This window comes from Melitaea cinxia, chromosome 5 (genome assembly GCF_905220565.1).
Source record: "Melitaea cinxia chromosome 5, ilMelCinx1.1, whole genome shotgun sequence".
Lineage (NCBI taxonomy): Eukaryota > Metazoa > Arthropoda > Insecta > Lepidoptera > Nymphalidae > Melitaea > Melitaea cinxia.
In genome coordinates, this window is record NC_059398.1 from 17,294,089 (window position 1) to 17,321,244 (window position 27,156).

The window sequence follows — 27,156 nt, forward strand, 5'->3', positions numbered from 1 at the left end:
GTGTTGGACATACCGCCCACCAAAAACAATTGTTTTTAAATAAAGTCTAACTACATTTACATCCTTTAGGTGAAACTAGCTTTATCTTGAATACAAATTACAATTGTATTATTACAAACATTATACACAATTCATTTGTAATCTGTCCATAAAACATAATTTTGTAAATATTTTTTGTTTTCACATAAATGACTTCAATACATTTAAGTCTCAGAACTATGAACTTGAAAAACACATAATAATACAAAGTAAATTCTAAATACTTAAATCAATCAATTAATTTAATTCATATTTTGTTAAAGTTTACACTTAATCACAGCACTTTTTATGACACAGTCACATACACATTCATATACACTTTTATTTGTAGATACATATAGTTTACTCATATAACCGCCCACCATGACTTAATTGTAACCTTTGTCTTTGGGTAATAATATTAACTTCGATAATGGTCTCTTAAGTTCATGGTTGCCCGGTGTCTGCACTGTTAATACTCTCACTAAATCATCTGCTCCAGGGTGTAAATGCTTGACCTTGGCCAATAACCATTTGGTTGGAGGTGTGTTTTCATCTTTAACTATGACAAGATCACCAACCGCAGGCGATGGAACCTTAGTTTGCCATTTATATCTTTGTTGTAGTGTATTTAAATATTCAGTTTTCCATCGCCGCCAAAAGTCCTTTGTCATTTTTTGTATTAGATGCCACCTACTCATCAAACTAATATTCCTTTCTTCGTAATTTGTATCAGGAACACTTATTAACGGCTCGCCGACCAAGAAATGTCCCGGTGTCAAAATTGTATCTGTGCTTCTGTCTATCTGACAGAGTGGACGCGAATTAAGGCAAGCTTCGACTTGAGCTAGAAGAGTGGCCATTTCTTCATAAGTCAGTTTGGTATCCCTATTGATTCTCGTAAGGTGTCTTTTAGCCGATTGAATACCAGCCTCCCATAAGCCTCCATACGAAGGCATTCTTGGTGGTATGAAGTGCCATGTTGTGCCATCATTCGCTAATAACTCTGCCACTTCCTTTGTCACGTTATTCATAGTCTTTGTAAATAATTCCTTTAACTCTTTGGCAGCACCAACAAAGTTCGTCCCATTATCGCTCATTAAATGTGCGCAACGCCCTCTGCGAGCCACAAATCTTCGAAATGCCGCTATAAAGGCCTGTGAAGTCAAATCTGTAACTGCCTCAAGGTGAATGGCACGAGTAGACATACACACAAATAGGCAAATATAACCCTTGGTAGCATGGTGTCCACGACCTTTCGATGTTCTTAGCATTACAGGGCCGGCGTAATCAACTCCGCTATTGAAAAAGGGTCTGTACGCATTGACCCTGGTGAGTGGTAACTGACCCATTAACTGATGCTTCACTTTGGCCTTATCGATAATACAAACTTTGCAGTTGCGTATACAGTTTCTTACCGCTGATTTTAATCCGATAACCCAGTATTTTGTTCTCAGAAAAGCCATCATTTGCTGAATCCCGCCGTGCAGTGTTCGAATATGTGCTTCCATAATTAAAAGTTTTGTTATGTGTTGATTAGCTGGAATTATTATAGGATGTTTAAACGTTTCAGGCATCGAAGCATTTTGCAATCGACCTCCCACTCTTATCAAACTCTTTTTATCTAAAAAGGGTGAAAGTGTGATTAAGGAACTTCTAGATTTAACTATTCCCTTCCTTTTGAGGTCATCAATTTCTTCTTCATAAATTAAATTTTGATAATATCTTATACTGTCTTCTAATACCCTTTCCAATTCATTTACTGTCAAATAACTTTGTCTTTCTTCTATCTTACCTTTCCTTAAAAATCTTCTACAATAAGCTAATACTCTTTTCATCCTAGACAAACTCGAAAATCGTTCCCAGATGGGTTTTTCTTCATCTTCTATCTTTGTATGTAAACATCCCTTCATTTCTAGTTCCGTCTGTGGAATGTCATCTCTCCTTTCCAAGAATTTTTTATTTTTCTTAAGCCATTCCGGTCCAGACCACCAAATGTTGTAATTCTCAAGTTCGTATGCTCTTAGACCTCTAGTTGCAATATCAGCTGGATTATCAGTAGACTTAATGTGTCTCCAACGATCATTGTCTAGCACTCTTAATATATCTGATACTCTGTTAGCAACAAAGGTTCGCCAACGACTAGGTTGAGCTTGTAACCATGATAGTACCACCATAGAATCCGTCCAGGCAAATGTGTTATCTTTATTTATTTTTAGTAACTCTGCAAGATCATACATGAGTTCAGCCAATAAAGCCGCAGCACATAATTCTAGTCTAGGTACTGACAGCTGCTTTAACGGCGCAACCTTAGTACGAGACGCGAGAATCATTGTATGTACTTCATCACCGTCCACAATTTTAAGGTAAGTGACAGCAGCATATGCTTGAGTAGATGCATCTGCAAAACCATGCAATTCTACCGTATTAAAATTATTTTTAGTTGTTTTTAACCATCGTGGTATCTGTATGTTTTGCAAATGTGTCAGCTCTTCTCTATATCTTATCCAGTCTTCACACATATGTAACGGTAGCTTGTCATCCCATCCCAAGTTACAGAGCCACAATTTTTGAATCCAAATTTTAGCAGTTATGACAACTGGCGATAACCATCCAAACGGATCAAATAATCTGGCGACATCTGATAGAATGGATCTCTTCGTCACAGGATGTATCATCTCAGGTAAGTTCACAGTAATTTTAAATATATCTTCTTTCCTATCCCATGTTAATCCAAGAATTTTAATAACTTTATCTAGTTTTATCTCCACTGTATCATTTATTTTTTTCTCTCCTCCTTGTAAATATCTTAAAACTTCCTCGGAATTACTACACCACTTTTGCATAATAAATCCTCCTTTCCGTAATATCATTCTAATTTCTTCACATTTTTTCTTAGTTTTTTCTTCACTATCACTTCCCGTCATTAAATCATCCATGTAAAAAGACCTTTTGATTACAGGTGCAGAGTGTGGATATTCCTGGGCTTCATCGTCAGCTAGTTGATGTAACGTTCGGACAGCTAAATATGGAGCTGCTGCAGTGCCAAAAGTGACAGTTGTTAGATTATAGCTTTCGAGATCTTTATCAGGGCTGTCTCTCCAGACGATTCGTTGTAAATTTGTATGTACTCCTGTTATATTTATCATTCTATACATCTTCACTATATCTCCTACTACACAAATTTTGTATGTACGCCAAGTGGTTATCAGACTTCGAAGATCAGGTTGTAATACAGGACCTACCATCATGGCATCGTTTAAGGATTTCCCATTAGAGCCACTTGCTGATGCATCGTATACTACTCTAACCTTAGTAGTGTCTTTGTCTTCGCGGATTACAGCGTGATGAGGTAAGTATATAAAATTTTTGTCTGTTGTTTCAGATCTTATCATGTGACCCATTCCTATATATTCTCTTATAACCTTTAAGTATTCTTCTTTTAATTTCTCATTTCTTTGAAATTTCCTTTCTAATTGTTTGAATCTATTTATAGCTCCTTGTTTTGTATCTCCACATAACTGGACTGTATCTTCTATGCTTTGTTTCAGTGGCAAATGTACAATATACCTTCCGTATTCATCTCTCTTAGTTGTATTTTTGTAAATCTCTTCACACTTCTCTTCCTCATTTGTAAGTATCTTCTTCTTCTTGTATAATTCATTATCTATTTCCCAGAACTTCTTTAATATATTATTATCTTCTGTAACCATGCTTCTTATATGTAATGTGATTACATTGTGTTGATTCTTCATAAACTCTTTTTCTCTTTGTCCCGATAATATCCATCCTAAACACGTTTTTTGAGCTACTATTCCATCAGGCATTTTAATTAAACCATCTTCTATAATTTTACTAAAGACTTCAGCGCCCAGTAAAATGTCTATACTTCCTGGTTTATAGTAGTTCGGATCAGCCAAATTTATTTTTTGCAGCTCTTGCCAGTTCATCAAGATGTTCTTCGAAGGTAATCTCGTCGATATGGCTTTCAGCACATACGCCTTCACTGTTATGACTTCACTACTGTTAAATCGCGATGCAACTGACAGGTAAGTTAAGTGTTTTATAGGTATTCGGGTTTCTTCTCCTACTCCAGAAACTTCACCGTTGATACTAATCCTTTTCAGGCCTAGTAGTTCAATGACTCTCGCAGATACGAATGAAGCTTCTGAGCCTTGGTCAATCAAAGCACGAAGCAAGTGTGTATCACCATCTCTTGACTTGACTTCCACTTGTGCTGTTGCCAATAACACCTCATGACCAGGTTGTTGTTTAGAGAAGTGAGCGGTTGTGATTATCTGTTCTGGTTGAGTATCTTGTTCTTCGCTTGTCTCTTTTACTCGATGTAATAAGGAGTGATGTTTTCTTCTGCAGATTCGGCATGTCGTTTTATGTTTACAATTGTATACGTTGTGATTTGGTATAAGACAGTTAAAACAAAGATGATTCTTCTTTACAATTTCGAATCGTTGTTCAATTGGTTGCTTCGCAAAATCTTTGCAACTATAAATGTAATGACCCCCTTTGCAATAGGAACATGAAGGTTGTATATGAGTATTAGGGTGCTGGGTTTGATGAAATTCCTGATCTCTGTTTGTGACATGAAATGACTTTGAAGTTTGTGGTTTGTCCCTTACCGTTGAAATCGGAGCGATTAGTTCGAGTGTACGAAATTTAGATTCGAGAAAATTCTTAAAATCCTCCCACGAAGGCATTTCATCACTGTTCTTCTTATAAGAATATTCTTCCCATTCTTTTAATGACTCTAAGTCCAATTTCTGTCCCACTATAAATATCAAAATAGGATCCCATGTATCTGTACAAATATTTAAATTTTTCAAACTACTTATACATTCCGTAGTTGTGTCTAGAAGATTCTTAATTTGATAAGCTAACTGATGCGAAACTTTCTTCTGGCCAAATAATCTTTTTAAAATTGAAAAAACAATCATTTTCTTATTTCCGAAGCGCGCTTTAAGTAATTCCCATGCACCTTTATAATTGTCTTGTGTAATTTTAATGTGTCGTAATAACATCTCTGCTTCTCCAGTCACACTAGTTTTTAAGTAGTGAAGCTTTTGCACATCATTAATTGTTGTGTTATGTACAAGCGCCAAAAACAAGTCTTGATATGTGGGCCAGTCTTCATATTTACCAGAAAACGTTGGTAACTGAATCCTCGGTAATTTAGCAAATGATGACTGCGCATTTTGTAATAAATTTGACGAATTAGATTCTTCAAAAATTTTCGGTTTGGAATCCATATTCGATAGTAAATCTGTTAAATCACCTTTCAAACAAATATACAAATCTTCGTACGAGTAATATTCTTCATTTAGAAAGTAAGGTAAAACTCCCCTTTGTTCTCGTGGCGTACACTTCAACAGGTTTTTATGTGTTTCTTTAAATGTCTCCCAGTACTCATCGATAGTTTTTAATCTTGTTTTTATATATCCTTCGGTTAACCTTTGTTTCGGACACTTTTTAATATTTGTTTGAGCCTTCTGAATCATATTCGCCACATCTTCTAAAGCAGATAATAATCTATTTTGTTCCACAGTAGGAGAGGCCATTGTAATTAATAAAAATAACTTTTCAAATCACAAGTAAAACTTCATACAAAAAAAGTTGTTTACTTTAACCGATGCAATTCCGTATCAAAGGAATGTTGGCTTCTTTTGTATTCACGCGGCCGACTGCACTGACCGTTCGCTTCTTCAATTCGGCTCGTTATGGACCATATGTTCTTCAGTTTAAGGTTCAATTTCGTATAGCAGAACGGTTTGTATTTTTTGACGAATAAAACACGTGTTCACTCCTTGATAATTTATTTGAGACTGACTTTAAACATTTATGTCAAATAGTGTTGGACAACGAGATAGAGCGTCTGCGTTGGTATTAAATTTACCTTTCTTATATATGACCGTAAAGTCGTATTCGCTCAGTCGAAGTCGCCATCTTGTTAGTCGTGAGTTAGGTTCTTTTAGATTCATCATCCACTGTAATGGTCTGTGATCAGTAACTATTTTAAATGTTCGGCCAAATAAATAAGGTCTAAAGTATTTCGTTGCCCATACTATTGCTAATAATTCTTTCTCTATTGTACTATAGTTGAGTTCGCTATCATTTAATGTACGAGACGCGTAACAAACATGCTTGTCAGAACCTATGGGTCCCTGAGATAATACAGCTCCGATGGCTACATTTGAAGCGTCTGTGGTGAGATTGAACTCTTTGTTAAAGTCTGGATACTGAAGGATGGGGTCGTTAATTAAAAGAGTCTTACACTTATTAAAAGCTTCTATAAATTCTTGACTGTGGACTACCTTACTACCTTTTTTTAAACATAACGTGAGGGGCTTAGTAATACGGGCAAAGTCAGGGATGAATTTTCTGTAATAACCAAGAAGACCTAAGAATTGTTTTATTTCCTTGGGTGTACTAGGTATAGGGTATTTTTCAATAGCTAAGATTTTGTCAGGATTAGGTTTAACACCTTCTCCGCTAATAATATGACCGAGATAGGCGGTCTCAAGTTTTAAAAACTCGGACTTGTCCATCTGTATTTTAAAGTTGGATTCTTTAAGACGTTGAAAAACTTTTTCTAGGTTTTCCATATGTTCCTGAAGGGATGTACTGTAAACTATTATATCGTCCAAATAAACTAGACATATGTTATTTTGAAGACCTTTAAGGACATTGTCCATGACTCTTTGAAATGTAGATGGTGAATTTTTTAAACCCATTGGCATTCGAAGAAACTCGAAATGGCCATGTTCCACATTAAATGCGGTTTTAGAAATATCCTGAGGGTCCATTTCGACCTGATAGAATCCACTAGCAAGATCAAGGGTTGTAAAATATTGACACTTGCCTAACTTGTCAAGGACATCGCTAATATTCGGTATAGGATACTTGTCGTCTATTGTTTTTTCATTAAGTTTTCGAAAATCGACTACAAGACGCCATTTCTGTTTACCGGATGCATCTATTTTTTTAGGGACTACCCATATGGGTGAACTCCATGCAGAGTCTGATGGTCTAATTATACCTTGTTGTAACATTTTTGAGATTTGGTCTCTAACCTCTTGTCGGTGAATAAAAGGATATCGATAGCTTTTAGTATATACAGGAACTTCGTCCTTCGTTCGTATGCGATGTTTAATTTTGTTAGTAAAAGTTAATGGCTCCCCATCTATATAAAACACATCTGCATAACGAGCACAAAGTGTTAACAAGTTAGCCTTTTCTTCTTCATTAAGATGATCGGTACGTAATCGCGACAATACTTCATTTACTCGGTTTGATTTTCCTAATGGTTTGCAATTAAAATTGAATATCTCAGCGTAAGCGGGTTGATCTAATGAAAATATGATGTCGTTAGGTGAAGGATTTTCTATTTCTACAAATCCGCGACTACCGGTAACAGTTGTAAGACATTCGTGAATAATGCAATTACATAGAACTTGTTCGTTAATAAAAACTTCGCCATCCGGGGCGTTAATGGGTATTTTTACTAATTTTGAACTTCTACCTGGGATAATATCTTCGTATAAATTAACGTTACGGGAATTGTAAACCTTAATAAAGTTTGTTGCATTTCGTGTAATTAATTTGAAATCTTTTAAATCTATTTTAGCTTGCCACTCAGATAATAAATCTAACCCTATTAAACCATCGAAATAATCATGAAAACGATAAACGAATAACTTTATATTATTATCTTCATTGAATTCGTTAAAACAGGGCAGTGTTACGGAATAATCATTTCTACTAATACCATGTACGTTTGTAACTTCGAAGGGGTCATAATTTAAAGGATAATTAGGATAAAAATTTTGTACGGCCTCGGGGCTAATAAACGATTGGTTAGCACCTGTATCTATCAAGAACTTTAAAGGTGGCTGTGAGATTTCAATATAGGGCAACTGTCGTTGAGTCTGTAAATTAACGTCTATCCTTGCTCTTTTGATTTTTTGTCTACTTGAAAATCCTGAGGTTGGGATTCACCGCTAGGGCCTGGCTGAGATTCTAACTCATTTACTATTTCATTGTCATAACTATCGTTACAGTAAGTCGGGTTGGCAGCATAATCATAGGGGTTGAAGTAGTCATTCGGGTCTGTATAATAGTCATAGTCCGGATAGTCAGTATAGTATGAACAGTCGGGTGAATAAAATTCATTTAGATTGACCTCGCGTGTTTTAAAATAATTAGTTGGTGGTGGGTTCCCAGATTTACGCCAATCATGACCTGACATCATAGGCTTAGGAGTATAATGTTGAACTCCACTCATTGGTTTCGCATTAAAATTTTGTGGTGGATTTGATCGGGGTGGTAAGCGAAACACATTACTTTGGGGGTTGTAATTCGGTGGTGGTGCGCGAAACATTTGTTGGGTTCGACTAGGGAAACGATTTTGTTGACTATTGAACTTAAAAGCTTGGGGCTGTGCGATAGGAGAGTTAAGTCTAAAACCTTGGGGTTCCGGCTGGTAATAACGCGGTCCTACTGGAACGGGCCAGTTAGGTACGGGTCGCATAGCGCTGGGCGTATTTAATACTATGTTATGTGACGTAGCTTTAGACGTATTCTGAGTATTATGCTTAGGAAGATCATTACGCTGCTGTAAATAAATTACATTTAGTTCTTCTTGAACGAATTCTAAAGCCTTTTCAATAGTTTCCGGGCGCATGCAACGGATACGTGAACCTAGGGGTTCTTTTAAACCTCGTACGAAGGCCTGCATTGTAACCTTTTTATAAAGTGTCCGCTTAGCTTCAATTGTCGTCTGTAAGCTCTCATGTAACGTTACGTATGTCATTATAGTGCTGAACAAGGTTTGACATTGATCATAAAATTCCTGAGGGGATTTATTACCCTGCGTAGCTAAAGAGAGGTCATTGTACAAAGCCGTTTCATCTCTTTGATCCGAAAAATTATTAATTAATGCTGATCTTATACCAGTCCAAGTGTCAGGGATGCCGTTGGAATTAATAGTTGACGCGGCGGACCCTGTTATTTTATTTAGTATACCGTTTAAGAGACATAAATTACTTAATTCACTACCTGGCTCGGCACTCGCATATTGCAAAACTATTTGATCACATATATTTATGAACCTAGTTAATATATTCGGGTTACCATCGAACTCTGGCACCAGGCGTAAGGCCTTAAAAATAACGTCGGGATCGTATGACATGTTTGAATTATATGAAATATTTAAATTAAAATCTAATTTACTGTCTATATTTCTATAACTATCTACTATATAACGGCGAGCCTGACGGGATGCAGGTTCCCGGGGACAAGGCTTTTCGTGATGAAAAATCTTGAGGATAAAATGACTTAGGATAGAAGGAAGCAACACGAGAAAGATTCAAGTGTACTTACATATGTTTCATCTCTGGCTCTTTTTCGTGAATCGATGCTTGGATTCTCCACTCAGCTTGGCAGCTCCGTAGATTCTGGATACTCGTAGCGTGACTTGACAGCCTCCCGGGCGACTCGCGAACGCGAATATCGATATGAGAAAATTCTAATGCTCGCGAACCGGCCCGCGAGTATCCTACCTGACTGCGCCAATTACGTTTACTGCAGCCGATGGATCGAAAAAAAACCAAAATGACTTAAAAAATACTTTAATTAATTAAAATAAAATTACAATTAAGAGAGGTGAAACCTATTCGATGCGAGAATTAGGAATGACAAAATTTTGTATAAAAATTAATAATGAAATTAAATTTAAAATATGACGAAATCGCTGCGTCGGCGGCTCGTGGCTGGACGGACGTTGCGACATGGGCTGCATCGGTTTTCCGTTGTTTATTGAATATGGATATTAAATGCATGCTCGGCATTTTCATGGATGAGCTTAGGGTACTGTATGATAGATAGTACGGTTCCGTACTTAACATGTCTGTTTATCGAAAAAAAAAATAGCTATACTAGTCGGCTGTTACCTATAACACAAGAATTAAGTTACTTACTTTAGGAACAGATGACCGTCTGTGTATGTTGTAAATATTTATTTATTTACTTGATTTAAATAACAAAACGCTAAAACCACGACATAAGTTATTGCTTCCTATTATATTGTGAAATCGCTGTAAAAGTTCACATTCACCGCTACTAAGAGGTGTCAGCTTCAGACGTTTTACAAAATTTCACTCATATTTTTTTTTTTCATACCCCAACTCTTATATCTTTTTAAAGGAGTAAATTTAAAAAAATGTTCATGACTTATATACGCACGTAAGAAGTTATACTTCATTGGCTAACTTTACGTTGCTAACTTCATGTGTCGGGTTTTTGGGACGCGTGCGCATTGTAAAAAATTATCTCATCAATTTCCCCCAACGCGCCAAAGAAGTATAACTTCAAACAATTCACAGTCTAAAATCAAATCCAAAAAAAAAACAAACAATAAGAAAGGAAGGAAGAGATCGCTATAAGCGATAAGGCCGCCTTTGCATACATTATTTGTTTTTGTATCAAATCGTTCTAAAATGTATCTTCTTTTTTGTGTGTGCAATAAAATTTAATAAATAAAATAAATAAATAAATAAACAATCTTATCCACTGCATAACAGACTCGCAGACTAAAAAAACGCCAAACGTTATACCTAACGTAACTTAACAAGGAATATTAATATATGTAAATAAGGGGGAAAGGATACCCGTATGTAACATATTGAAACGTTTTACGTTTTCAGCCCGAAATATCCTCGCTTTGGTAATGTGAAAAATAGGAATACCCAAGTATAGGAAAAATTTATTAGCGCGCATTTAGAATGTGATACCTCTCAGATGGCTGTTTTAGCAACTTTTTTTGTTTACATTTAGTATTGTGTATACAGTCTTTGATTCGGTTTGTGTAAAAATTATATTTTAAGATATTAAAGCTTTTTTTTTATACAACTAGGACGACAAACAAGCGTACAGCTCATGTAATAAATTCATATATATATATGCAAAATTTTGTATTTTATCAAAAATACAAAGAATCTTAACGAAAAACATATTTCAACGGTGTGACAAAAATCATTGTTGAATTATCCGCACACCGGCATTCGAAATCGTATTCACAATATCACAAATAAGTCAATAGCATAATTATAACAATTTAACAGTGACAATACGATCAACATTTTCACACAACTACCCAACAAGTTCACAAGTCAATCAACCATAAAATAATATAGTCGCAGTAGCTTGTGGATACACAGGGGATAATGTAATAAAAATTTATTAGCGATAAGAAATGTACCAACAAAATTAGCAAATATCTTTTCTTAAAGAAAAAAATGAATTACCAATTGTTACAAAGTTGACAAATATTTTGAACTGTTTGATAAAATAATCAAGTTATATGAAAAAAAAAAAAAATCAAAGTAAGGTGATTACTAAATTTATATGCAATTAAAATCGTATACCGTAATCGTAAAATCGTAAAACAAGGAAGTACTAACGCCGCGTGTCGCCACGAGTCTTCGTTGTAACGCGTGACCCCAATATTAATTTTATATCCGCAATTTTAAACTTTCCTAATAAATTGTATTCAATATATTTGTCAATCAATATCCGATATCATCATCGATCGGTATTGTCTCATTAGAATAAGTTTAATTGTAATTTTTATTACTTTTAAATAAAGTATTAAAAATCTTGTTTTTTTTAAGACTTGCGACTAACATCAACGTAATACATAACATAATAAAAAACAATTAAAAAAAACCCAATACCATATAAATAAAACTACACGATAAATTCAACAAAATGAATACATACATTTTCCTATTGTGACATTTCAATTCACTGTTATACGAGTCACAATACAAGCAACGACGGGGACAATTTTTCACCCATAAAAAGGGTTAATATTGGGTAGCGCGGGACATTAATGTCGAAGGCATAAAAAAACACGATAATAATTTGTGCGACAGGTCAGCGACGATCGTACGTTACAGGTGCGTTTGTTGCTTTTATCGAGCAATATCATCCTTTTCCGTTCGAGCTGGGGTAAAAATTTTAATATTTTTAAACGGTTTTCGATATATGAATGAGTAAGTGTTTCTGATAGGAATGTTGGTTGTAGTTTTTTTTTTGAATTTATTAATTATTGCATAATCGAATTCTGGTCGCATATTTTTATTCTGTATCAGTCACTTCTTCCTGTCACATCACTTCAGCCTATCGAAGTACACTGCTAGATATAGGTCTCTCCAAGTTCACGCCAGACATGCCGTTTTTCCGCAATCCTCATCCAGCCTGTTGTCACATGCGTGAAGTTGGAGTTTTAATCGATACATTTTCAGAAATCAACCATGTTTTGCGCAATTGTCTTAAATTTCCAATCCATAAAAACTTTTTACAAGTATCAAAAACATTTAAAACAATTTGTCTTGAATTGACCCAACCGTCCTGGATTTTTCGCTTAGCATTTAGGGATTCATTTTTAGATTGTATAAAAATTATTTATAATAATTATTAATTTATACATTTTTATAATAATATACATCAGTTGACTGTTACCTATAATGCAGATATTAACATGCGTACAATAGAATCAGACAACTATGTGTGTATGTGAAGACTGGTATTTGTAACTATACGGAAGCGTATCTTTCAACTGAGTTCTATATTATCTGTTAACTGAGGTAGGACACAGCAGGAAATGTCTCGCTCAAAATCTGGAGCAGCGCGTCTGGGGAAGTACCTCAACCTTACATAAAATCACTGCTAAATAATACTGCATTCAAGCAGTGCTGTGTGACCAAAGCTCCTGGGAGAGATTGGGGGTAGGTTTGGCGAAAGGCTAGCAATACTTCTGATATTACACGCTTCTACAAGCCACGGTAATCGCTTGCTATCATGTGAGCTGTACTCTTCTTTGCCGACCCAGTTGTATAAAAAACTCCTAGAAAATAATTCTGTACTAGAATTGATACAGCCAGTAGATGCCATCACGCCTGGCTTTATAAGAGGCACGTCAAAGTCGACCGTAAAAATATTTTTTTTATGTGTATATCGGTCTTGGTCTTCGTCGAGTCTTCACTTCGAAGATTCCGCAATGCTTGAAGACAAAAGTCTTCGAGCAATGCGTCCTGCCTGTGTTAACATACGGAGCCGAGACGTGGACACTGACGAAGGGACTGGTCCACAAGTTTAAAGTCGCTCAACGTGCAATGGAACGGGCTATGCTTGGGGTCTCTCTCAAAGATAAGATAAGAAATGAGACTATCTGCGAGAGAACGAAAGTAACCGACATGGCCCACAGATTTAGCAAGTTGAAGTGGCAGTGGGCTGGCCATCTGTGTCGCAGGACTGATGGTCGTTGGAGCAGACGGGTCCTGGAGTGGAGGCCGCGTCTTGGCAAACGCAGTGTGGGATGTCCTCCGACCCGTTGGACCGACGATTTACGTAAGATTGCCGGTGTAGGCTGGATGAGGATTGCGGAAAACCGGGATGTTTGGCGCGAACTTGGGGAGGCCTATGTCCAGCAGTGGACTGCAATAGGCTGAGCTGATCGATGTTGGTAAATTGGAATAGTTGCTTCCTATTTTGGTAAGGTATTGATTTTGACGATCACTCTGGTATAGTGGTGTAGGCGCCTAAACATAGTTAGTTCATCATGGGTTTGATTATGGATTTTGCATTGCATGATGAAACTATCTTTACCAGTTTTTTCAGTAAAATTATTAACACTTGTTTTGTTGTTCGTAAAATTTTATGGACGTTATTTCACATTAGGTTTGTATAAATTAGTTTTTTTTTGATCACATTATATTTTAATTTTTTATTATTTTTATATTTACTTTTCAAAAAATAAAACAAACTTATTGTGCTGTTGCGTGAAATAGAGTATCTTAGTTCAAAAGTGTATTCAATTAATATCACAATTTTTGTTACGATAAATCAAATATTACATTTTAAACTGTGGTTTTAATACTGACATACAACTGAGGTAGGGCACAGCAGGAATTTCCTGCTCAAAATATGGAGCAGCCCAATTGGGGTAGTACCTCGACCTTAGAGAAGATCACAGCAAAATAATACTGTTTTCAAGCAGTATTGTGTTCCTGTTGGTGAGTAAGGTGACCAGAGCTCCTGGGGGGATTGGGGATTGGGTCGGCAACGCGCTTGCGATGCTTCTGGTGTTGCAGGTGTCTATAAGCTACGGTAATCGCTTACCATCAGGTGAGTCGTACGCTTGTTTGCCGACCTAGTGACATAAAAAAAAAAAATAATAGTGTCAACAGTTTTATCACTTTCATGCGAAAATTACTTATATTTTTAGTAGTCATTGATGAATAACGTCATGCTGCTACGGTTCGTAGCAGTACGATATGGTTCTAGTGCTACGAATAGAGTGCAGCTAGGTATCTTTGTACCCATTTTTATTTCAGAATTGTAATACTGTATTATTTTTATCTTTAAAAATAAAAGTATTATTTACATCTTTTATTCAATAACATTAATTCTAGGTGCATTAAAAAAAATTCTCGAGAACCTATTTTTAAGTCTTTTTACTGGGGAATCAAAGTTCACTCAATTAACAAACATTGAAAATAAACTCGAGTAAAGTTGCGCGTGACGACTTGTTTATAAAAATTGTATTGGTTAAGTCTTAGTAGAAAATAATAATTTATGAGAGCGAAGTTTTTATACAATAAACTATCTCTAGTAAAATAAAAAGTTTGATAATATTAAACAACTTAAATTGCCAACGAAAAGAGAAAACCTTTTATTCATTGTTTTTTATACACGAACTTTATCTGATTATGTGGGTAGTTAGACATTTCTCTTAAAAGAGGGGACTCCCCTACATTACAAGAAGCAGGTGTTTTTTATCGCTTCCAGTCATTATTCGTTCTCCTTATCCACGTTAAAATGTATTTATAGCGTTTTAATAATATTTACAGCGTAGTCGATATTTATGTTGTTCACAAATCACATTGATACCTAAAGTTACGCTAATATTATAAATATAAGGAAAATGCTTGTTTTGCATTGTAATAATTATGATTTCAAATTAAGTACTAACTTTCAGACCACGACAAGCATCTGTATGACCAATACATATTTGTAATTAGCGAAGATCGAACACATGACCCCTGGTGAACCAATCAGATGCCGTGACCACTATGTTAACGCAAACTTTTAACTGAATTAGGGAACAGTAGGAAATATTATGTTCAAAATATTGTGCAGCCCGACTGGGAAGTACCTCAACCTTACAGAAGATTACAGCTTAATATTATTGCTTTTAAGGAGTGTTGTGAGTGAGGTGGCCAAAACTCCTGAGAGTGATTGAGGGTAATGGCGGCTAAACGCTTGCGATGCTACTAGTGTTACAGGCGTCTATAGGCTAGAAACTAGTGTTTGCCCACCGTAACCAGCTGTATAAAAAATCAGTTGTATAAAAAAATGTGCGATAACATACATATACAATAAAGTAAACAGCAAAGGAATACAAATTTTATAAGTTGTGTAATTTCCTATTGTTGAATTTCATTTCGTGAAAGCGTTGCGGATTCGAAAACACACGACCTAAACACGAACTACTAGACCAAAAGTAACATCTTTATAACCTATACTATTATTTATTGCGCTGCGATAAACCAGCAACGAACGTGTGGATCGAGGGTCATCGACGTTCATGTTTAATAAGCTTCTAGTGCTATCGACATCCCATCTGTAATGGTGAACATATTTCATCCAGTGTCAAATCTGCTCATTTACAAATAATTTTATTACATGTCAAATATATATTATTTTTTTAATATTTCATCTATACATATAATATATGTATAGATAAAATACAAAACTTTTTCTTTTTCCTTCTTTAAAAAATAAAAAACAATATCTCGCCTACCAGATTCATCTTATCGTAGTCCTATTCTGCTAATAGGCATCTCTATATTTGCGCTAAATACTTCGGTTCTCTGTAGTTCTTATTCAGTCTAATGACAAGTAAAAAAAATGTAATGTGTAGATTATTTACCCAAATGATGAAGAGCAGCTTGGACAACGATTTCATAAACCTTGTCTTTGATAGGAAATACATCACAGCTATAGGTCGGTTCATATATAATGTACGAAATTGCAATAGAAAACTTAATGAATATGCCGAGGTCAGCATGACCAATAATAGGGAATATTTAATAGACCGTGCGCCATCGACGTGGCTCCATTTAGGTCCATTTAGCATCAATCGAATCCATTTCGGCCCATTTGGGCCAAAAACGGGAAAGAGTAATTGTCCGCGTACGTACTCTTGTTCTTCGAGTTTTTTCGTAAGATTTATTTGGGAATGTCAAAAGTGTTGCAATAAAGTGTTTTAATGTTAGCTTTCAATTCAGACTTTTTATTAATCGAAAGGAAAGCTGCTGCATAATTTGTAAAAAAGTTTTAGAATCAAGTACAGTAAATCAATACAATTTCAATTTAGGAATTTTTGTTATTACCTGATAATAATAAACTGAGGAGCATAAAAGGAAATGTCCTGACCAAAATCTGTAGCAGCACAACTGGGAAAGTAACGTGACTTTACAGAAGATCACAGCTAAATAATAGTACTTTCAAGCAGTGTTGTGTTCCTGTGATGAGTAATGTGACCAGAAATCCATTGGGGGTAAGGTCGGCAATGCGCTTACGATGCTTCTGGTATTGCAGGTGTCTATTAGTTATTATATTTTAGGCTTAAGGAAAGCCTGGGTTATACAAAAATAATTTTAGACAGGTAAGGAAAATTAAGTTACAACTGAGTTTTTTTTAATTTTTTTTCCATAATTTAACAAATAATCTTGCTAAGTGTTATATCATTATCATTTTCGAATCCTTATTAAAGGCGCCAACTTTTAAAGTTTCTTGCCAAGCTCATGTAGTACATTTTTTTTTCAGTAAAGTCATGTAAAACTGGGCAAAGTATTGATTAACATGCCAGAAAGTTAATCTGTATTACGACTCAAATCATATCAAATTAATTTGATAATTAACCCGTAACCCATCCAACTGCTGCCGACAGTAAACTTGGTAAAACTCGTGATTACCAGTTAGAAACGAGAAACTTGCTTTGGTTTGACGCTTCAATGGGAATATAGCGCGATAAACAGCTATATTATGCTATTCGTCTACAATAGTATCTAATATATTTATGAGAATTTATAATAAGAAGCGGATTTCTTGTAAGTATTTCATTACAAACCTGAGATAAAATAGAGCTGTAAGACAAAAAAAAGAGCATAAATACCGAACTGTCTAAAAAATAAAATAATGACTCCATTCAGTAATAGCCATCATTTGAAAATCGACCCAAAAATTACACTACATAGTACTATATAGCGTCAAGTCTAGTGAAAAACTAGTCTAAATAACCCAAAAGTTACCGGACGTGGGGCTAACGAGCCGGTTAGATTTTTAACCCGAAACCGGGTCCGAAGCGATTGTTTTTGTCCACGAAATTTTAAAGTTGTTAACGTGCGAAATGTTTCGGGTTCAACTAAAAGTTTTCGGTCAAGGTAATTGATTTGTCAATTAGTTACAAATTTAAGGGTAAAATGTTAATTGCGAATGTTGTAAAAATGTTTTTTTGGGTAAAATTGTGTAGTGTATGATTTAAGTTTTGATGTATAGATTACATTTTGATGATGTATGATGTTTTAATAGACACGATTTCGAAGAACGTACTTGACAAATATTTGTATAAATTATACAGATATTTGTTGTGATTTTAACGTTTGCTTTTACATTGCATGATATTCCAGAACCCCACACACTATGATGTAAATACTTTGTCGCGGGGGTCGAAAATGTTAATCGTTATTATATATTGGAGATCGCTGAGTGTAATGCATTAATATTATACTTATTACCCACACGCAAAAATACAGTCAAGACACTTCATCCTTGTGTGCGTTCTTCACTTACCAGTCATAAACAAAACTCCTATTACTAATTCTAGGTACATTTATTTGAAATGTAAACAGAAATCGAGATTTACAAGCTTGTTTAACTCACGTGTAATTCAATACAAACATAATACCAGGATAGCGATCTCATTTCCTCAACGAATTAAACATGGCGGATAAGCTGTTTGATTGCCGCGGTAAACATTTCTACTGTGCGTGTCTTACAATTAATGTTTATGTGTAAGAATGGTTTAAGTAACGAGTGATTAAGGGTTCTATTGAGTTAACTTTTAACCCACTTCAAAAAACGAGCTAGTTCTCAATTATCAAACGCTCTTAATAAACAATTTCTCTCATATAGTTCTAGAATAATATTACGTGTATATTTTATGAACTTTAACGTCGTAGAAATTCGTTTGGGAAACTATAAATTTCAGCATTCGTTTTGGGTCACACTGTAAAAATTCGATTTAAAAACTGATATTTCTTGATATTCCTTACAAATGTGAAATTCCGTCGTGCACTTTTCGTATATAAAATTGGATTTTGAAAATGGAACATAATTTTTAAAAATGTATGCAAATTGCCAGCTCTAAATATTATGGGATTTTATTTAAAATAAAAAAACTTTTTTTTATTACAATAAAAACTTGTCTACCTGCGTTATAGGCTAAAAACATGATACTATGAGTCTTTAAACGGAATTTCATAAATGCAGGTTAAATTGAAAGGGTTTTTAATACTGTATATTTGTGTCGGAATTGTAATTCCGTTGAAAGTCTGTCATATTGATGCATTGTTTTTGAATATTGTGAATTGTATAGTGGTCGTTTTTAGCGTTGATCCTGCGGCAGATTCATTACGGGAAGTGCAGGCTTACGGCTCGACGCACCATTTTGTGCCGATACCAATTTACTTAATGCCCGAAACGGAGTGATCGCGTCGAGAGTCGAGAAGGTTCTTTGGATTGCATTACTGATCTCAAGACAGTATTCAATTTGAAAGAAAAAATATATTTTTAAATTAATTCTTTTGTTCAAATATTTTAAACTTGCCCTTATAAATATTGATATCGCAGTTCTCTTTTTTAGTGTTAGGTTAGGACTTACCTTAAGAAAAAAAAAGAATCGAATACAAAAGTAACCCATTGACATACACACAATGTTTTCTCCTGGTTTCGTACAGGCAAAGACTAAGAAAGTTAGTATGTTGCATAACACCAATATGTTAGATAAACTTAACTTGATATCAATAAAGTTATAAATAAGTCTCACTTCTGAAATTAACGGCAACATTGTGATTTATGGAATAAAATTTTAAACGCGATTCAAATTACATGCTACCAATGATTTAATGTCGCTTAAATTAGTACGTAAGACGTAATGGTTAATTACTTAAGGAAATACGCACTTTGCAAATTATATAAAACTAGGTAAGTCTGATAATGCGAATAATATGCCGATTTATAAAGTACTGAGATATAAGTTAGATAAAACCGTCAATAGTAACCCATTCTCAATCGGCGTAAACTCAGACAGTTATGTGCACGCATTTATTTCTATACAAAAGGATGTACAAAAACAAATTATAATCGTGCAAAAGACAAGAGAAGTACTTAGAGACTTAAAGAAAACCCTGTCAGGTGCTTTTGAAGTTTAAACCAATTTTGTATGTTTATGTATGCGTAAAAGTCATTAAGAGGTACCTAGTCACCTGTCGTCAGTTATCTAAGGGCTTACGAAAGCAATTATAAGTTTCCTTGAAGTTTGACACGTACATAAATTACGATGATCGTATTTAGTCGAAGGTTCTAGAAGCGCTCCTTGCGTAAGTACGTTAATACGTTGAAAAATTCGAATCGTTTGTACTTAGGTTATTTGAATTAGTTTTCTAAGTAATTAACGATTTCGTTTGTTTAGGCGGATGTATATGAGAATTACGCTTGTCACTTCAATATTTGAAATGAATCGTTCACAAAAAATATCGTGTTTGTTGTTTAAATCGGTTGGAATGAGTTTGAAATAAAAATAATTTTACTACGATTACGGTGTACGATTGTTTGCTAACCTGTTTATATAAAAAAGCATGTTTCATCACATGCAGCGTCTTCGGTGCTACAAAGCCAGCCCTGTGCTCACCAACCCGCCTGCCCAGCGTGGTAACTATGGGCAAAACACATGAGTTCACGCCTTTTTCGGCGTAAACTTCTGGAGGCCTATATCCAGTAGTGGACTGCGAAAGGCTAATGTGATGTGTGATCACATGGCTCTATAGTGTGTAGACGCTTGATGGATAACTTCCCTATTAAGCGTAACGATCATCTCCAAGTATTTACAAACACATACATATATAATAAAGCAACCCACACCAATAAACATCCAAAAAAGAAACAAAAATTCACACAAAATGAGGATTAACGTAACTTTCACACATATCAGAACAGTTGACAAACTACAACCAAGAACGAGTATTGTATAGCCGTAATATTGAACGGTAACGTCGCTCGTTTTAATTGAAATAATAATGCGAGCCATGTCGAAACAGTATTGAAAGCAAATAAAATGTACGTTCGAATTAAATCCACGACTGTATCACTGCGGACGCGATCCCGTATCGTAATCCCGGCGTTATAGTTCTCGCTGTTGATAAAAATGAGAATGACGAGCGGTGTGGCGGGTACCAATGTCGTGATAAAATCCAGCCAAACGCGAGCTGGAGGGGTTCTGTATTTTTATACGAGGGAGGCACAGAAGCGTAGAGCCCACCTGAAGGTAAGCGGTTACAGTAGCATATGGACGCCTGTTGCACCAGAAGTATCATACTTTGCTGATCCTAACACCCAACACCCGTCCGCAGGAGGTTTGGTCAACTTATTCACCACAGTAACACAACACTACTTGAAAGCAACATTTAAATATAATATTTAGCTGTGATCTTTGTTTTCGAGAGTTTTAGAAAGAAAGAAAGAAAGAAACATGTTTATTCGGAGCACCACTCAAAAAGTTTCAGTTTTAGACAAATTCCTGGATTTTTACTGTCGTAAATATGTAATAAGCAGTTTTAGCTTTGATTTTACGTAAGTCCTAGGTACTGCCCCAGTCAAGCTGTTCATGATTTGGAGCAGGTTATTTTCGCTTTGCCTGTGTAACGTTCTATCATGTCTCATTTGTCACCATAAATGCTAATGATTTATGGTGACAAATGAGACATGATAGAACGTTACACACTCAATGCTTTCAAGTAGTCAATCCAGAAGTCAACAAAACTACCCATATAACAAACGCGTAAAACTTTGTCACTGGTGGATTCAAACCCCCTTTACCATTAAAAATTAGGACCGAAAAACCAAAGAATAAAAGTATATAGCGCAAGTTTACGGAACCTTAAAAAACTCGGTAATGAAAAATCAACGAAACAAATTTACGAAAATTGCCACGGGATCGCGGGACGCTTTCCTGTCCCGCGACGCCGATATGCTCTTTGCAAATTGATACAAGTATTATAGCGGGACTAATATAGACAGTTTTAAAGGTTTCTTTGTTGGGGTATTATCTGATTTAAAAATTGAATTGGTTTATTTTATATCGTTGTTTCGGTACATTTAAAGATTTTTATATGGAAGTTGCTAACTGGTTTCGAAATCGGATTATTGTTTTGAGATGGAAATTGGACTGATCTGAATCAGCCTGAAAACTTTCTATTGTCCCTTTATAATTAGTACTAGCTTTGCTGGAGCAGCTAATTTCATAGGCATTAATTTGGCAAAAATGGCCTATAGCCTTCCTTGGTGCTTTTTGGGCTGTCCATTACCTTTTAACTGAGGTAGGGCACAGCAGGAAATTTCCTGCTCAAAATATGAAGCAGCCCGACTGGGGTAGTGCCGCGATCTTACAGGTCACAGCTAAATAATACTACTTTCAAGCAGTGTTGTGTTGCTGTTGGTGAGTTCGGTGACCAGAGGTCCTGATGGTAATTGAGGATAGCGTCAAAAACGCGCTTGCGATGCTTTAGGTATCGCAGACATCTATAAGCTACGGTAATCGCTTACGATTGGGTGAGCTATATGGTTTTTTGCCGACCTAGTTATATAAAAATAAAGCCAATAATTAAAGAAGCGAATGGGTTCGAATACGTAATGGACTTTTTTTTATCAAAAAAAGAGGACAAAAGAATAACTTATCAGATATCGTTTTAATCAAAATCTTTGAAGTCTCAAAAGTCCTTAAAATATTTTTTGTCGTTTCATATAGATACGTATTTTCACGTACTTGAAAAGTTCGCCCTGTGTAACTAGTCCGCTTTAACGAAAAACAGTAGCTCATAAATAATTCAAAGAGCCTCGTTAAAACATAACGAAGCGATAACACTCACAGCCCTTGGTCGTTTCGAAATTGAAACAAAAAAAAAAAATCATTGAAAAATATCGTTTCCGAGCATTGTTATCGGCGAATATCCGTTTGAAGTTAGTCCAATTCTAGTTAAAGTATAAAGATATGATAATTCGATGATGACGTGTTCGGATTTGAAATCAAAATGGATGAAAATTGTTTCGTTTGTGGACGTTTTTTACACCCTTGGGGCGTTTTAGCCCTTGGAGTCCCGGGACTTTTTCAAATTTAATTGCACCACGTCCCGGAACTTCTGGGAAATCTAGATAAGTAAAGGAGTCTATATAAATCACGCTACTGATCAGTAGCTATGAATATAGCCTGTAATCAAAGGACACCAAAAATGTAATATTATTGATGGAATTATATGATGAATATAATTGCAACTATCCCACTGATATAGATGCGCGAGTCCGTGAAAATGGGCAAGTGAATAGATGTTCGTTACTCTTTCACGCAAAATCTACTAATTCGTATCTAATAATATAATGTAATCTATAATTAGTATTATAGTTAATTTTTTTACGTGGATAGATGGAGATCTCTAATAACATATAAACTGATTTTTATCCCGACGTTCCCACGGGATTGGAAATTACGAGGAAAAACTACGAGCAAAATTAAAATGATGAATTTAAAATTTTGCCAGACAGAATGAAACAAAAACCCGATTCACTTTCTAATCATCCGCATTGTGACAATAATTTTCATTTAGAAATGTTTATTAAAATCCATTACAATGGCACAAGTCTTTTGATTCAGACAAACGTTTTGTCAAGATCTTTAACAAATCCTAACAATGGTTGGAACGATTGTTTATCAGACGAGAGTAGATCGTCACCGACTAAAGGATTGGGAAGTCAAATTGTACTTTGTATCTTTGTTTTGGAACTGGCAGGTGATTAAAAGTAATTCTTAGAGAAAAGTTATTTAGGTAAGGAGTTATAAAGTCTATAGGAACATGATAAAGAGGGGGTATATGTTTTTTATTCAATTTGACAAAGCATGAAATGTTTTGATCGACATCTCGAGTAGCTCGATTGAGAAGCACACCAACTTTCAAGTAGTATCCTGAGAAGTGCAACCAACCTGCTTGCAACGTCTCTACCGAAAACGAAAGAAAAAAAATATGCACATGTGGCTTGCACCTAGACTGAGCAGGGTCATAATACACAGTTATAGAAAATCTGTTAGAAATGGCAACTATAAATAGGTTAGATACGAAGAACGAGACAGTCGTAAGTTCACATTTCCTTTTTCCGATCCTTTGAGCCATTTTAATCCCATTCATCTCTTAAAGGCATTAACATATTTTAGAAATACAATAACTCTAAAACTGTATTCGAATTAATAAAGAAACACAAAGTAGAACGAAGACAATACTCGTATCGAAATTAATCAGTTAAAAACATCCGTCTTTGTACTATTTCGAATCAATCGTAAGCTTCTTACTAAATCCGTTTTAATAAATTGATGCTTTGTTGTCCAAGTTGATCCTTTTAGAACTATATATTTTTTCGCTCGCCATGCGATGTTTTTATGTCTCTAGGTCGGCAAACAAGACTACATCTCACCTGATGGTAAGCGATTACCGTAGCGTATACGCCTGCAACACCAGAAGCATCGCAAGCGCGTTACCGACCTAATCCCCAATCCCTCCCAGGAGCTCTGGTCACCTTACTCACCAATAGAAACACAATACTGCTTGAAAACAGTATTATTTCACTGTGGTCTTCTATAAGGTCGAGGTACTACCCCAGTCGGGCTACTCCATATTTTGAGCAGGAAATTCATGCTGTGCCCTACCACAGTCTAAATTACGATTTGCTAAAATATTTAATTTCTTCGTTTTAGCAAGACGTATGTGAGGTTTTATGAGGGTAATTAACACGCTTGATTTTCTTACTTCGGTATGTTTTTACTAATCATAGCGTTATATTATAGCCAGCTGAACTTCCATCAGATACACGGCCATTTAAAAAAGTTTAAGTTTATTTTTAATGACTTAGGAAACTAGCCAGTAAAGAATTGGATATTCGACAAAATAAGTAATAAAAAAAATATTTTTAATATACATGCACGATCTGTCACATGTAATGCTTTTATTATAGGTAAAAATTGTTATTTTAATACATTTATTTATTTTTTCTTTAAATATATATGTTATATTATGTTACTCTGATCGGGAATCGAACCCACAACCCTCGAAGAAGAAAGCAGGTTACACTGCACCAATGGGCTAGTCGAAGTATATATCTAACAGAGATTGCTTAGCGTCTTCACACAATTAGCACGTTACTGGCTTAATACGACAAATATATTACGCTGTTTATGTGTATATTCATTAACAACTCATAAAACACTAGCTGTGTCCTACGGTTACGCCCGCGGTAATATGAGGAAAAAACATACAATTCAAGCCTTCCTCGATTAATGTACTACCTGACACAAAAATAATTTTTCATTTCGAAGCAGTACAGTCAATCGGGGTAGCTTTGACAGTTCATTACTATATTTTTTTCGCTAACTTTGACAATGTTAAATATGAAACACAAGAGTTAACTTAAGGTAATAAGGTTGGTTTTCATACTCTCAAGTTATTTAACGTCTATAAAAATCATTAAATGTATCAAAAAATGGCAATTTTGTTGTGTGTCAAAGTTACAACCCCTTTATGGGTAACTTTGACACAGGTGAGATTTTAAAATAGACATATTAAAGGTTCTTCTTCTTCTTCTTTAGGGTTAATGGCTTTCAATAGTGCCAAATGAGTACAGATGATTTCGCCAATGTCACGTAGAAAATATTAAAGGGTATATTATATTTTTACATATCTTGATAGTAGCAAAACCGTCGAGTTATCAAAAAAGTTTACCACTGAAAAAAATACAAAAATTGCGAGCCGAACTTTTAGTAATGTTTTTGACATAAACTTCGTTTAAAGCTTATTTTTAACCGACTTCCAAAAAAGGAGGAGGTTCTCAATTCGACTGTATTTTTTTTTTTTTTTTTTTTTTTTTTTTTTTTTTTTTTTTTTTATGTATGTTACATCAGAACTTTTGCTCGTGTGGACCGATTTCGACAAATTTTGTTTTAATCGAAAGGTGGTGTGTGCCAATTGGTCCCATTTAAATTTATTTGAGATTTAACAACTACTTTTCGAGTTATATCCAATAATGCGTTTTTACTTGCCGCTTTTTTCGTCGACCTACGTTGTATTATACCACATAACTTTCTACTGGATGTACCGCTTTTGATAATTCTTTTTTTGTTGGAAAGGGGATATCCCTAGTTTGGTACCGTGATAAGGAAACCAGGATCTGATGATGGGATCCCAGAGAAATCGAGGGAAACTCTCGAAAATCCGATATAACTTTTTACTGGGTGTACCGATTTTGATAATTTTTAATTTAATCGAAAGCTGATGTTTATCATGTGGTCACATATAAATTTTATCGAGATCTGATAACTACTTTTTGAGTAATCTTTGATAACGCGTAGTTGCTTGACTATTTTTTCGTCGATCTACGTTGTATTACTTGTCGATGTAATTGAAGTCGGTTTTTTTTTTTCGTTTGCGCGCAAACACAATTATTTTGCAGAGAGTTCATTTAAGCAGTTTGTTAAGTAAACAAATTTTGTAAACATAATGTTACGCACTATATGTGGACAACATAAAAAATAAAAAATAATTTTGCGATTTGACTGTCAAAGTTACCTGGTCAATCAAAGTTACCCCGAGTGACCGTAATTCCTAAGGTACGCGCGCTATATCATCAGATTTCCAAAAAGGAGGAGGTTATCAACTCGACTATATTTTTGAAGTGAAACTTCTTTGGGCGCATCGGGGGTAAAATTTTCACGGATCAAACGCGTCACGAGTCACGAATTTTTAAACGTCCATTACACGTTGAATACACCGGTTCTCGTCCGATCACCGAAGTTAAGCAACATCGGGCACGGTCAGTACTTGGATGGGTGACCGCCTGGGAACACCGCGTGACGTTGGCTTTTTGTTTTTTTTTTTCAATTCGTTTTTTTTTTAATTAGTTTGCTAGAGAGGTTTCACTTCTGACATGTGTACTTTGTACGCACGTAATTTTTTTTATGTGTGTTACGTCATAACTTTTTACTGGTTGGACTGATTTCGATGACTCTTTTTATCGTAAAACATAAAGTGCTGTAAACAAATCAATAGGCAAATAGTTGTATTGAAAACGGATATACTTTCATAACCCAACAATAGTAAAACAAATTTCGTAAATATTCGGGTGGGACCTCTCGATCCTCTTAACTCCAATCTCCTGAACAATACCGTAACCTTATTGTGTTCATACATGTATTGTTGAAACACAGTTCCACGGTTCACGATATGTTTTTGTTAGTATTTTGATACAAAAGGTGATTTTTTTTATATGCAACTATGTCGGCTAACAAGCGTACATCTCGATCGCGATGGCGACCCGACACCCAATCCACCCAATCCCTAACCTAACCTAACCCAAACCCTTCAGGAACTCTGGCCATCTTATTAACCACAGGAACACAAAACTGCTAGAAAGCAGTATTATTTAGCTGAGATTTTCTCTAAGGTTGAGGTACTTCCGCAGTCGGGCTCCAGATTTTGAGGAGGATATTTCATGCTGTACCCTACCTGAGATGACAGAGATAGTTAATATCGAACATGATGACTATCCAAACTTACTTGTTTTTATAGGAATTTTTTACATTTATTTTTAACTGTGGGACAAAAAAAGATATTTAATAATTTTTATCAGATGTGTGAAGTTCGTTTCCATTCGCACATAATCATAACAACCTTACACTTAATATGTACG

At 35.3% G+C, this 27,156-nt stretch overlaps 1 protein-coding gene and 1 pseudogene across 1 annotated transcript in view; one reads left to right on the forward strand and one right to left on the reverse strand.

The window, feature by feature from the left end:
* LOC123653898 (disintegrin and metalloproteinase domain-containing protein 11) overlaps nt 1–27,156 on the reverse strand; it is a 272,141-nt gene that overhangs the window by 89,373 nt on the left and 155,612 nt on the right. The gene's annotated exons all lie outside the window — the stretch shown is intronic.
* Nucleotides 26,211–26,329, forward strand: LOC123654127 (annotated as a pseudogene).